The following is an 11,318-nucleotide window of genomic DNA, read 5'->3' as shown; positions in this document are numbered from 1 at the left end:
AAAAAAAATCTATTACTAGCTAACTTAGTCAAGGAAAGGGAAGGAAACACAAAAAATAAAAATAAGAAAAATGGTGAAAGTAATCATTGAAAAAAACATACATTTTTAAAAATTTTAAGACAGATCTGCTATATTTATAAAAGAAAAAATGGTCATTTTCTAGGAAAATGTGATGCCAAAATTGACTCTTCTATAGGGCAAAGTCTAAACAGGCTAATTTCCATATAAAAAAATAAAGAAATTCATCAATAAACTTCCTCACAATCAATCACCAAGCCCAGATGATCTCAAGGGAGAATTCTCTCAAAATTGCAAAGGCTGGGCAGCCCTAACACTGTTCAAATGTTTTTATCTTGTCGAAAAGAAAATAATGAAAACAAATGAAAGAACCTAATAATTTGTGTGAAGTAAGTATAACATTTATATCTAAACCTGATAGTTAAAAATGAAAATTACAAATATCACTTATTAATATTGATTCAAAAGTTTTAAAAATATTAGACACATAATGCAATGCCTCATTAAGAAACTGATACTCCATGATCAAGTAGGATTTATTCTAGGACTACAATGCTGATACAATATTAGGAAACCCATTGATATAAAACACTGTATATGTCTGAGGTTTCCTGGTTTGATGATTTGCTAGGAGGCCTCACAGGACTCAGTGTATAGTCATTCATTCCTACAATTTCCTATAGTGAGAGGATGCAAAGGAAAACCAGCAAACTGCAAAGGCATATGGGGCAACGTCTGGAGGAAATCAGGTACAAATTTTCCAAGAGTCCTCTCTTAGTGGAGTCACAAGGGCTGCACTTAATTCTCTCAGCAACAACTTTTAACAACACATATCAAATGTTGTCTGGAAGGGAAGCGCATTAGGGACTTAGTGCCCAGAATTTCTGGCAGGGGATGGTCACATAGACACCCTCTGCCTAACTCCTATAAACTTCCAGACTCATTTTTATTTTTATTTTTTGGTGGCTGGTCCATATGGGGATCTGAACCCATGACCATGGTGTTACCAGACTATGCTCTCCCAAGTTAGCTAACCAGCTAAGAATGATTACATTTTGCAATGATGAATATACTAATTATTCTAACTGGATCATGACATATTGTACACAAATAGTAAACTTTGTACCCCACAAATATGTATAATAAATTATAAATTATGTTTCAGAAAGAAAAAAAAGTCCAGACTTTTACAAGGAAAGAAAAAGTTCATCATAAACAACATTGTCTGTACAAACAGGTTAGGTGCAATGAGCCACTCTTATCCATTAATCCTCCCCAAATCAAAGTTCTCAGCAACAGCCAAAGCCCAATCTTATACACAAGGCTTCTGAAGGATAAAGCAGTCAGATCTGCCAAATTAACTCTTTCTTCCCACCATATTAATAGAACTAAGGTGAAAATTTTGATAATTTTCTCCATAGATAATGAAAAGATCTTCACAAAATTTATAACCAGTTCTTGGGGGAAAAAAAAACTCAAGGAAATATTAATTGATGTTTAGTTTCTTAACATAAAACAAGGAGTTTTATATAACTGTAGTCCTAAAACCAGTAATTTACTTAATATAGAAACACTAGTGATATTTCCAATAAGACAAGAGAAAAGGTATTCCACTTTCCCCTCTAATATTCAACTACTAGTGGAAGTTAGCCGAGTCAATTAGGCAAAATAAACAATTTTGAGGCATAAGAATCAGAAAGCAAATAGTAAAACTATTTATGTTTTCAGATGATAAGATGTTATAACTAGAAAGATGGTTCAACTTGGCAGAACAGAGCTTAGTTCTCCATAAGTTAATTTATAATTTTAATGCAATCTAAATATAAGTGTTGACAGGTTCCTTTATAGAACTAGACAAGTAGATACTGAAATCATATGGAAAAATAAACATACAAAAATAACTAGAAAAATACTAAAAAGAAAACTGTGATGTAGAGGAGGAACTAGCCTTGTCATATATAAAACATACTATATAAACCTTATAATTAAAACAGTGTGTATTGGTGCATGCAGAAAGACCAGTGAAACAGAATTAAAATGTAATTCCATAATAGAAATACATACAAGTGCACACAGTAAACTTCAGTTTATTATAAAGTGAAATCTCAAAATACTGGAGCAAAGATGGACTTTGTCATAAATGTTTCTGGAACAATCAGTTCACTGTTTTGAAAAAGATAGAGAGAGAACTAAATTCATACTCACACTATGCAAAATAATAATCTTAAAATAAATTTTGGATCTATTTTTTTAAAAAGGAAACTATTTCAGTATGAGAAGAAAACATGGATGAATTCCTATATAACCAGGATATAGGTAAATCCTAAGTCTGAGTAAAATTTCAGAAACAATGAAAACATCAGTAAAAAAATTGTCAACATACAAAAGAGAAAGAAAACCCTAATACCAAAAACACAATATAGAGATGTGCTAGTTAATTTTAGGTGTCACCCTGAATAGATTATGGAAGACCTAGAAACCTGGTAAGACATTATTTTGATGTGTATCTGTGAGGGTGTTTCCAGAGGAGATTAGCATGTGGGCCTAAGTGGACTCCATGGAAAAGGTTCGCCCTCAATAAGGGCAGGTATGATCCAATCTGCTGAGGGCCCAGAGAGAACAAAAATGAGGAAAGGTGAATTTTTCTCTCCATCCACCAGAGTTGGGATACACTCTTCTCTCCTATCTGTGGACATCAGAACTCAAGACTCTTCAGCCTTTGGTTTCCAGGACTTACATAAGTGGCACCTCTGGGCTCTTAGGCCTTGTACTTGGACTGACAATTAATTACATTATACCATTGGCCTCCCTGGTTCTGAGGCTTTCAGAGCCATGTTACAGGTATCCAGTTTGCAGACAGTCTATTGTGGGACTTCAAGCCTTTATAGTTGTGTGAGTCAATTCCCCTAATAAATCCCCTTTCACATATCTATATATGTAACCTGTTGGTTCTGTCTCTCTGGAGAACACTGACTAATACAGATTTTGGTACCAGGAGTGGTTCTGTAGAAACAGAATTTAAAGGTGAATTTCTTTAATTGGTTTTGGGGTTTAAGACCTAAAAATGTTAATAGCTAAATTTCTAATAATGTAGAGAACACTGATAGTCCCTGGTGTGAACTGTTTGTAGATAAATGCTAAATGAGTGCATTTGATACCTCTAAATCACCACATGTAACAGGCAAGGAATTTAGTGATGCTATACATGATACCTTTGAATATTTGTGAAAAAATAAGGAATATAGTGAAGTTGATTGGTTGTTCAAAGCATTGCTTGAAAAACTGACAAAAGAAAAGGAACAGCTCAGGAATTTGAATTCTCAGCTCAGTGCGACATAGATGATCTAAAAGTTTCCAAGTTTGCTCTGAGTTGGAATCTTCTCTTCATTGCCCACACGGCTGAAATTGCCAGAAATCAAATACAAGCCCTTGTCAAGCAATTGGCTAAACTACAATGAAAGTTGAGCTCTCAGCATCACAGTGTATCTACTGTTAATGTGAGGGCATTGGTTGGGAAAGAATAGGCTCTTGAAAGATGGAATGGGGATGTGTGGGAAGACCTTGATAAGGCTAGGAAAATTGATTCCCTAAATTTCAATGAGTCTTCATTGCCAGAATTGAACTCCTCCCTGCCCTCGATCCTTAGAGGTGGCCTTTCTACCTCTGTCTGAAGAGATTAACTCTGCATTGCCTACAGTAGAAGTAATGGCATCCCCTAAAGCAGTTACCAAGCGAGACAATGCTAATTCTTCTCCAGGCCATGCTACCACACCCCTCTTTGCTTCTAGACCTATACCTAGACTCAAGTACAAGCAGGCCCCTAAAAGTGAGGTACAAACTGTGACTCATGAGTAGGTGCATTACACTTCAAAAGGACTACTTGAGTTTTCTAATTCATGCAAGCAGAAATCTGAAGAACATGTATGAGAATGGATATTAAGGGTGTGAGATAATGGTGGAAGGAATATAAAGTTGGATCAGGCCAAATTTATTGACATGGGACAACTAAGCAGAGATTTTGCATTTAATGTTGCAGCTTAGGGAGTTAGAGAAGATGTTAACATTTTGTTTGTTTGGTTGGCTGAAACATGGGAAATCAAGAGGTTTCAACTCTTCATCATGAACTTCACTGTAGAGTCAAAACTATTCCCAAATTACTGAGTTTGCATGCAATTTCACCCCACCTTCCCTAAGCACCACAAACCATGTATCCTACACTGTGAACATTTCTCAAGGACTTGAGAACCCAGTTCCACACGCTCTCTTATGCAGATTTTCACAGTCAGCAATAATAATGCTAATAATATTGCTAATAATAATGCTAATAATATTTTAGCAGGAAGAATAAAAGATGCATGCAAATTAAGCTCAATAATACAAAACACAAAAGTAGGAAGATGCAATTAAACTGAACAGTAGAATTAATAGATTTTTAAATACTGAAATTAAAAGTGCTCTGTATAGATAAATAAAATAGACAAATACTTAATAGGTAAGCAAAGAAAAATAATTAAATCAAAATAAAGAAATAATTGAGGGAAGAAAGATTATGTAATCACAACAGAATAAAGGCTAACAGAAATATAATAACGCTTGGAAATTTAGAGCAAATGGATAATAAATCCCCTTTCACATATCTATATATGACAAAAAAAGACAAAAGGTGATGCAAAAAAGAGGTTGAGCACCTTAACATATAATAACAACCATATCCCCCACCAGACAGGCTTTTAAAATTAACATTAATAAATAAGGTACAAGGCCCATATGAGTTGTTTGTTTGTTTGATTGGGGCTTTTTTTTTTTTTTTAATTGTAGTTAAGCTTCAAAGTACAGAAATGGTCAATGCTTTGTAAATGTTTACAGCCCACAGAAAAATATTAATCCATCATTAGGTTAACATCACAAGTTGGCAAATACAACACGTAGAATGTATAAAGAAATTTTAGTTATGAGCTTAAATACAAAAACACTAAGTAAAATAACTGCAAATTGAAGTCAACAGTGTTTAAATAAAATAATCAACCATGATCAAATAAGGTTTAGTTGATCTTAGATCTTAGATCATTGATCATGGTTGTACATAACTAAAATTGTGCATTTTTTATCAAAATGTTTTTTCTTCTAGGTATCCTACTAATACAAATTAATCAAAGAATTATGTTATAAACACTAATTACAGAAACTATTTGATGAAATTCAGTCAATATTTCACAGAAAATTTTAAGAAAATTAGACTATAAGAAAAATGTGCAAATATGGTAAAGAATCTCTACCAAAATTTAATTATGCACCATAATAAAAGTAAAACACTAAAGTCATGAACAACAAAATCAGGAGGAAGACATTAGTTTCTCTTATCAACACAATACATTTAGAATATTCTAAATGTTCTAACCCAATTCGATAAGAATAGAAAATGGAATAAGTAGCATAAATGCAATACAAGAAGAGAAATTATTATTATTATGAATAGCAGATACTTAGAAAACCAAATTGGCTGGATGTAGATTAAACCTTCTCAGACCATATTGGTCTCTTCATATGTCCCCAGCCACCCTGTCGATTACTGTAGGAAAACCAAAATCTTTTTCCTGAATTTCAGGAAAACAGGTTATAGGATCAGGGTAGTGTTATACCTAAATAAGGAACAGTCATTTCTTTATACAGAAACATTTCAGGATATTGTTTCAATATAGCTTGTCCTAAATTTAATGCAAGGTCTAAAAACTATTTAGACAATTAAGGATGGAAGTTTTGTCTCAGTTTTCTGTATATTTTAATGACTATTATTTAGTTTTTCAAACCAGAATTTTTAAGATAAATCTCAAGTTTACACTGTAAAGATAATCACTTTTAATTTTACATAAAATTTCATTGAGTTTAAAAAATATATTCTACCTAAAACTGTAAAAGAAAATAAAAAACAATTCTACCATCATGATTTCACTTCATTTTGGCATATGAAAATCTACACATAAACAGTTTTGTTGCCATAGTTTTTATGTGAGGGGGGTCTTCAAAAGGTACATGGAAAGATTCATATTATCTTTTAATTCCATTTCTCCATGAACTTTTTGAAGTATCCTCGCAGTATTCTGATACTTCCATTTCACCTACACTGAACCACTTTCCTTTTTGTAAATGTTCTTCATAATTATTATATTACATATATGTATAATAATTTAGTGCCATACTATGATTTAACACTGTTAGTTGATTAGATTATTTAAACTTTTAAATTTTGCTTATATGTTATTAAGTAATATCTTTGTGATAATATACTTTTTTGCTTTTGTTTAATTTTGCTAGAAAAAGTAGAAAAGGAATAATATAATTTGTTGAATTGTTAATACTACAATAAGTTCATTATTATGTCAATGAGAACAGACAAGACTTATTCCTCCTGTTGTATAATGCGATTTTGCTTAACAAAAATATGTAGTTTGTAAATTCTTGAAGTGAATATTTATACTAACATCACTGAAATATTTCTCAAATTAGCTTTTAAAAAATTTCTACTTTAGTCAGAATAAAATAACATCTCAAGTTTGTGTTAAATTGCATGTCTTCGATTATTAATGGGCATTACGATTATTAATGGGCATTAATCCTATTTACCTTTGTGTCCTTTGGCAGTGAAATTTTTAAGCTGTTTGGTATTATAGGTAGAAAAATTAAATACCTAACTGCATATATCTATAATCAACTACCTTTTTTCACATGAATTATTAAAACAAAGATGGAGTAGGCAAAAATTATCTGTAGTACTATTTTAAAATAACTTTTATTATTGAATTTTTACTTCTAAGTTGTAGAGCATAAAACTGTTTCTTGTCTTATCAAAGGTACATATGTCTCCTTGGGATACAATTTTTTAAAGAATATGACACTTTAATGAGTATGACATATGAGCCCTTACAAGCCTGATATTTAACAGATCAAGTTCAATTAAATAACAAAAAGACAGGTACCATATGGTAAGCTCCCTAGGAGAAATTACAGTACACTGCTATTCTTATCATAATGATTTCTTATGCTCATTTTTACATAAAAGAAGAGGAAATGAGGAATCATTATGAGCAAAGAATAAAGCATGGTAAAGAATATTATTAGAGTTAACTAAACTTATCCTCTTGTACTCATCTAATTTAAGAATTTGTGAAGGGCTAATATGGACAGATTATAATAAAATAATATACAATATAAAATTCTTCTTGGTCTCATACCTGCAGTGTTTCCATCTCATTAACGCCAGAATTATTTTCTACCATAGAAATCTGCTTTAAAAATACACATAAGGCCCTTTATCTGGCTTTAAGTAATCTTACCTGTCTTGATTTATTCAAGTCTCTTTCACAGCCCTTTTAAGTTTCTAAAACACTCCAAACTTCCCTTCATTCTCTGAATAGGCCACATATCAAGTCTTTATATTTTGCAGATTCTCCTCAGGATGTCCTTTCCCATCTGTATTAGTTTTCTATTGCTATCTGTACCAAACTATCACAAACTCAGTAGCTTAAATCCACACAGATTATTACTTTACAATTCTGAAAAACTCAAAAATGGGTCAGCTGGGTTGTATTTCCTCTGGAGGCTCTAGAGAGAATTTCTTTTCTTGTCTTTCCAGCTTCTAGATGTCTGCATTACTTAACTTGTGGCCCTGCAACAATCCAGCCTTCATTGTTACATCTCCTTCTTTGGCGGTAACATTTCTGCTGCTCCCTGAACTTCTTGTTACATCAGGTCCCTTTGTATAATATAGATGTCAATATAATTTCCATCTTAGGTTATTAAAGTAATAACATTTGCAAAGTCTGTTTTGCCAGTTAAGATGACATGTCTATAGTTCAGGGCATGAACATGTTTAGGAAGCATTATGCCGCCTACCATACCATCTTTTCTACCTAAAAAAAGTTGCTATTCATTCTTCTTGAACAAATTCTAGTGTCGTCAACCCATGAGACTTTACCCCATTTCTAGATGGAGATGATTTTGTCCTTTCTTTGCTTACTCTGGTCCTGTCATAGCTGATAAATTTGCCCTGTTTCCTTTTGACCCCTATTTTTTTTTTTTTTCCTCATGAAGACTGTTCTTCATTGATTTCATTTTGGTAAATTTGTCCAGCTTCTCTATTCCATAAAGACAATTTTCCTTTTTCACAATCTACATTTACCTTATTAATACTTCCTTTTTTTGTTCTAACAGCTTCCATGTATAAAAATGCTGTTTCATACTTTACTGTGAAAAGTTAAGGAGAGCCAATAATATTACAATAACTAACTGATAATGGGTAGAAAAAAACAGAAATCTTTTGATTTTAAACCAGGGAGTAATTTAAGAGTTGTTGTTGTTGTTGTTGTTATGTTTTCTTTTGGTTTTTTTCATAGTGTTAGATGCCATAGCAACTTTTATATTTAAGATTTGATTTTAAAATATTAGTCTCTAACAAGCAAATATCTAACTGAATAAATATTTAATAATAAATACATTTTGTGTCATTTAAATCCAAATTATTGACTATATACCCAAACTAAACCCGCCAGAGTTATCATTCTCACTATTGGAATCTTACGGCATGTAATCAAAAACAACAGGAGAAGAAAATTAACATTAGCTCAAATATTAGTTTTCAAAAATTTAGTTTACTCAAAATCACGTGAAAATATGATGGTGTGTTCCAGTGCTGAATAGCTATAAATCTTTTTACACTTGCTAAATAATACAAAATATTAAGCAGAGTTTTCCACATTTCATTGCATTATTTGCCATAAATGTACTTTTATCTGAAATTATTAAATGAATTATAATTCATTTTGGAATGCCTAATAAATATGGTGTTTGTATTCACTGGAGTAATAAGTATCTTACTTATTATTTGACATTGCACTTTGAGACATTTTTTGGATAAAAATTTTACTACAAAAATGAATTTGTTCAAAGAGGATATAAGGATGGCAAATAAACATATGAAAACATGTTCAACATCATTAGACATTAGGAAAATTTAAGTTAAAGTCGTTATGAACTATCACTCCACACCTATTTTAATGGCTAAACTAAGCACTACTGATGATACCAAGTGCTGAGGAGGTGGCAGAGCAAAGGAAACTCTCTTATTGTTGGTGAGAGTATAATCACTCTGGAAAACTCTTTGGCATTTCTCATAAAGTTAAACACACACTTACTACACAATTAAGCATTCTTATTCCTGTGTATTTACCCTAGAGAAATACAAAGCTATTTCAAAAGTTTATGTACTGCATGTTTCCATCTATGTAACATTCTTGAAATGGCAAAACTTTAATAATGAACATCAAATGTGTAGTTGCTAGTTGTCAGGCATAGGATTGAAGGTACGGTGTAACCACAAAAAGGGTGCCCAAGGGAGATTCTTTTGGGTGACTGAGTTCTTCTGTATCCCCTTTGTGCTAGTGGTTGTGAACTTATGTATATAAAATTCCATAGAACTATACAGTGGGGTGGGGGGACAGAGAAAGAAGGAAAGAAAAAAGTGTATGTAAATACTGATCAAATCTGAATAATGTTTGCAGTTTAACTAACAGTATTATACTAATAGTATTGTAGTCACTAAATGTTAATTTCCTTGTTTTGATAATTGTACTCTGGTTATATAAGAGGTTGTCACTGGGAAGAACTTTATAAAAAGGCATACAGGAACACTCAGTGCTATTTAAGCAACTTCTGTGTGAACCAAATTTTTTAAAGTAACAAGTTTAATTTTTTTGAGTATAACACATACAGAGAAACAACCTAAAATGAGTATAAGAGTGATAAAACGGCAAACCTACATCTTATTCTGAAGCAAAGATTATTCTGTTTTTGCTAATATTTCTGTCAGCTTCCTTAATTGCTCTTTCTGTTTGCCACCACTATCCTGAAGGCAATCATCTCAAAAAAGATTATATTTGTAGGAAATGAGATGTTATAGTCTTCTATGTTGTGTATTCTTGTTAATTTGCTGTGTAATCTAGAGTTCTTATCGGACACAATATACTGGACAAAATGAGCAAGGCCTGGATGCCCTGCTTACCACCCCTTTCCTTGCAATGTCCTCAGAGAGTGCACTTTGATGTTCTCAGCCATTGTCATAACTCTGAATTTATGTGAAATCTGTCATTGTAACTCCCTCACAATAGAACCACTAGTGTTTGGGAGCAAATAGACAATGATTAGAGGAGGGAAAATGAGTGGAGTGGTAGCTGAAGCAATGCCATAACACAAATATCAGCCCCTGGGAAGAAGCCAAAAATATGAGTTCATGCTTGAGAAGTCATTTACCAAATCTGTCCCAATACTAAGCTAGAATTGAGAACACAGTAGGTATGGGAAAGATGCTGGAAGCTAGCAGATAAGGAAGGGAAGTCGAAGAGAAGCTAATGGAAAGCACGGACATCTGTGTTATTCTAGAATTTCTTGCCTAAAATAAAGGTGATAAAGAACAGGAACAGAGCCCTGTCATTGGCTTGGGTGGAGGCAAGGTACCCAGAGAATGAGCCATAAGGCAGCTTGAGAGAATGGAAGTGACCAGAATCCTACTGAGGTATGTAAGAGGAAACATAACCACAACCTTCTGTTATGTCTGGATGTTGACATGGCGGTGATTGTTTGTACTATAAGCAATGGTCTCAGAAAACATTTATTTATGGCACAATGCACTGAACACAAATTAGGTCTATAAGAAAGACAAATTAAGTCACAGAGAGCTATTTATGAAGGCCATCTGACATTGCCTCTTACCTTGAACACCTTTTTCTACTGGTGTGTTTATCTAACACAGTATACCATTTTACCAGGATCAGATGATTATTGACCACCAGCCTCCATTTTTGAACAATTAAATCTCACCACTAGGCACATGTGGCAACTTCACTGATGTTAATTTCTAAAATTGACTGTAAAGCAGGGCTGATCGTCTACTGTTTTTTAATTTCTAGTGTTAGATTCAGGCTCCTGCAGGGAGACTGAAATTAGTCAGAGTTCCCTAGACAACAACCTGAATAGAGTGCAAGAAGTAAGCTGTTTTATAAAGATTCTTGTTTGTGTCAAATCTGGGGGCTTTACCACATGCAGTGCCAGCAGTGTTTGCACCTGAGATTACTTATCTGGAGTCATTTTCCTACCCGGACATTTACAATTCCAGTGTACCCTTATTTGATCAAGGAAGAAGAAGGGGAGGCCTGGAGATGATTTTATGCTCTGTGGATAATGGATCAGAATAATAAAACTAGATGATAAAAGTTTGGATGTGTTGTCCCCTCCAAACTCATGTGGAAATT

At 33.1% G+C, this 11,318-nt stretch overlaps 1 pseudogene; it reads left to right on the top strand.

Annotated features, from left to right (window-relative positions):
• Positions 1 to 3,723: 3,723 nt before the first annotated feature.
• Positions 3,724 to 11,318, top strand: part of LOC134380899 (cyclin-O-like) — a 161,528-nt pseudogene continuing 153,933 nt past the window's right edge.

Source organism: Cynocephalus volans, chromosome 6 (genome assembly GCF_027409185.1).
Source record: "Cynocephalus volans isolate mCynVol1 chromosome 6, mCynVol1.pri, whole genome shotgun sequence".
NCBI lineage: Eukaryota > Metazoa > Chordata > Mammalia > Dermoptera > Cynocephalidae > Cynocephalus > Cynocephalus volans.
The sequence above is the reverse complement of the archived record's forward strand: the minus strand, read 5'-3'. Positions and strand labels throughout refer to the sequence as shown.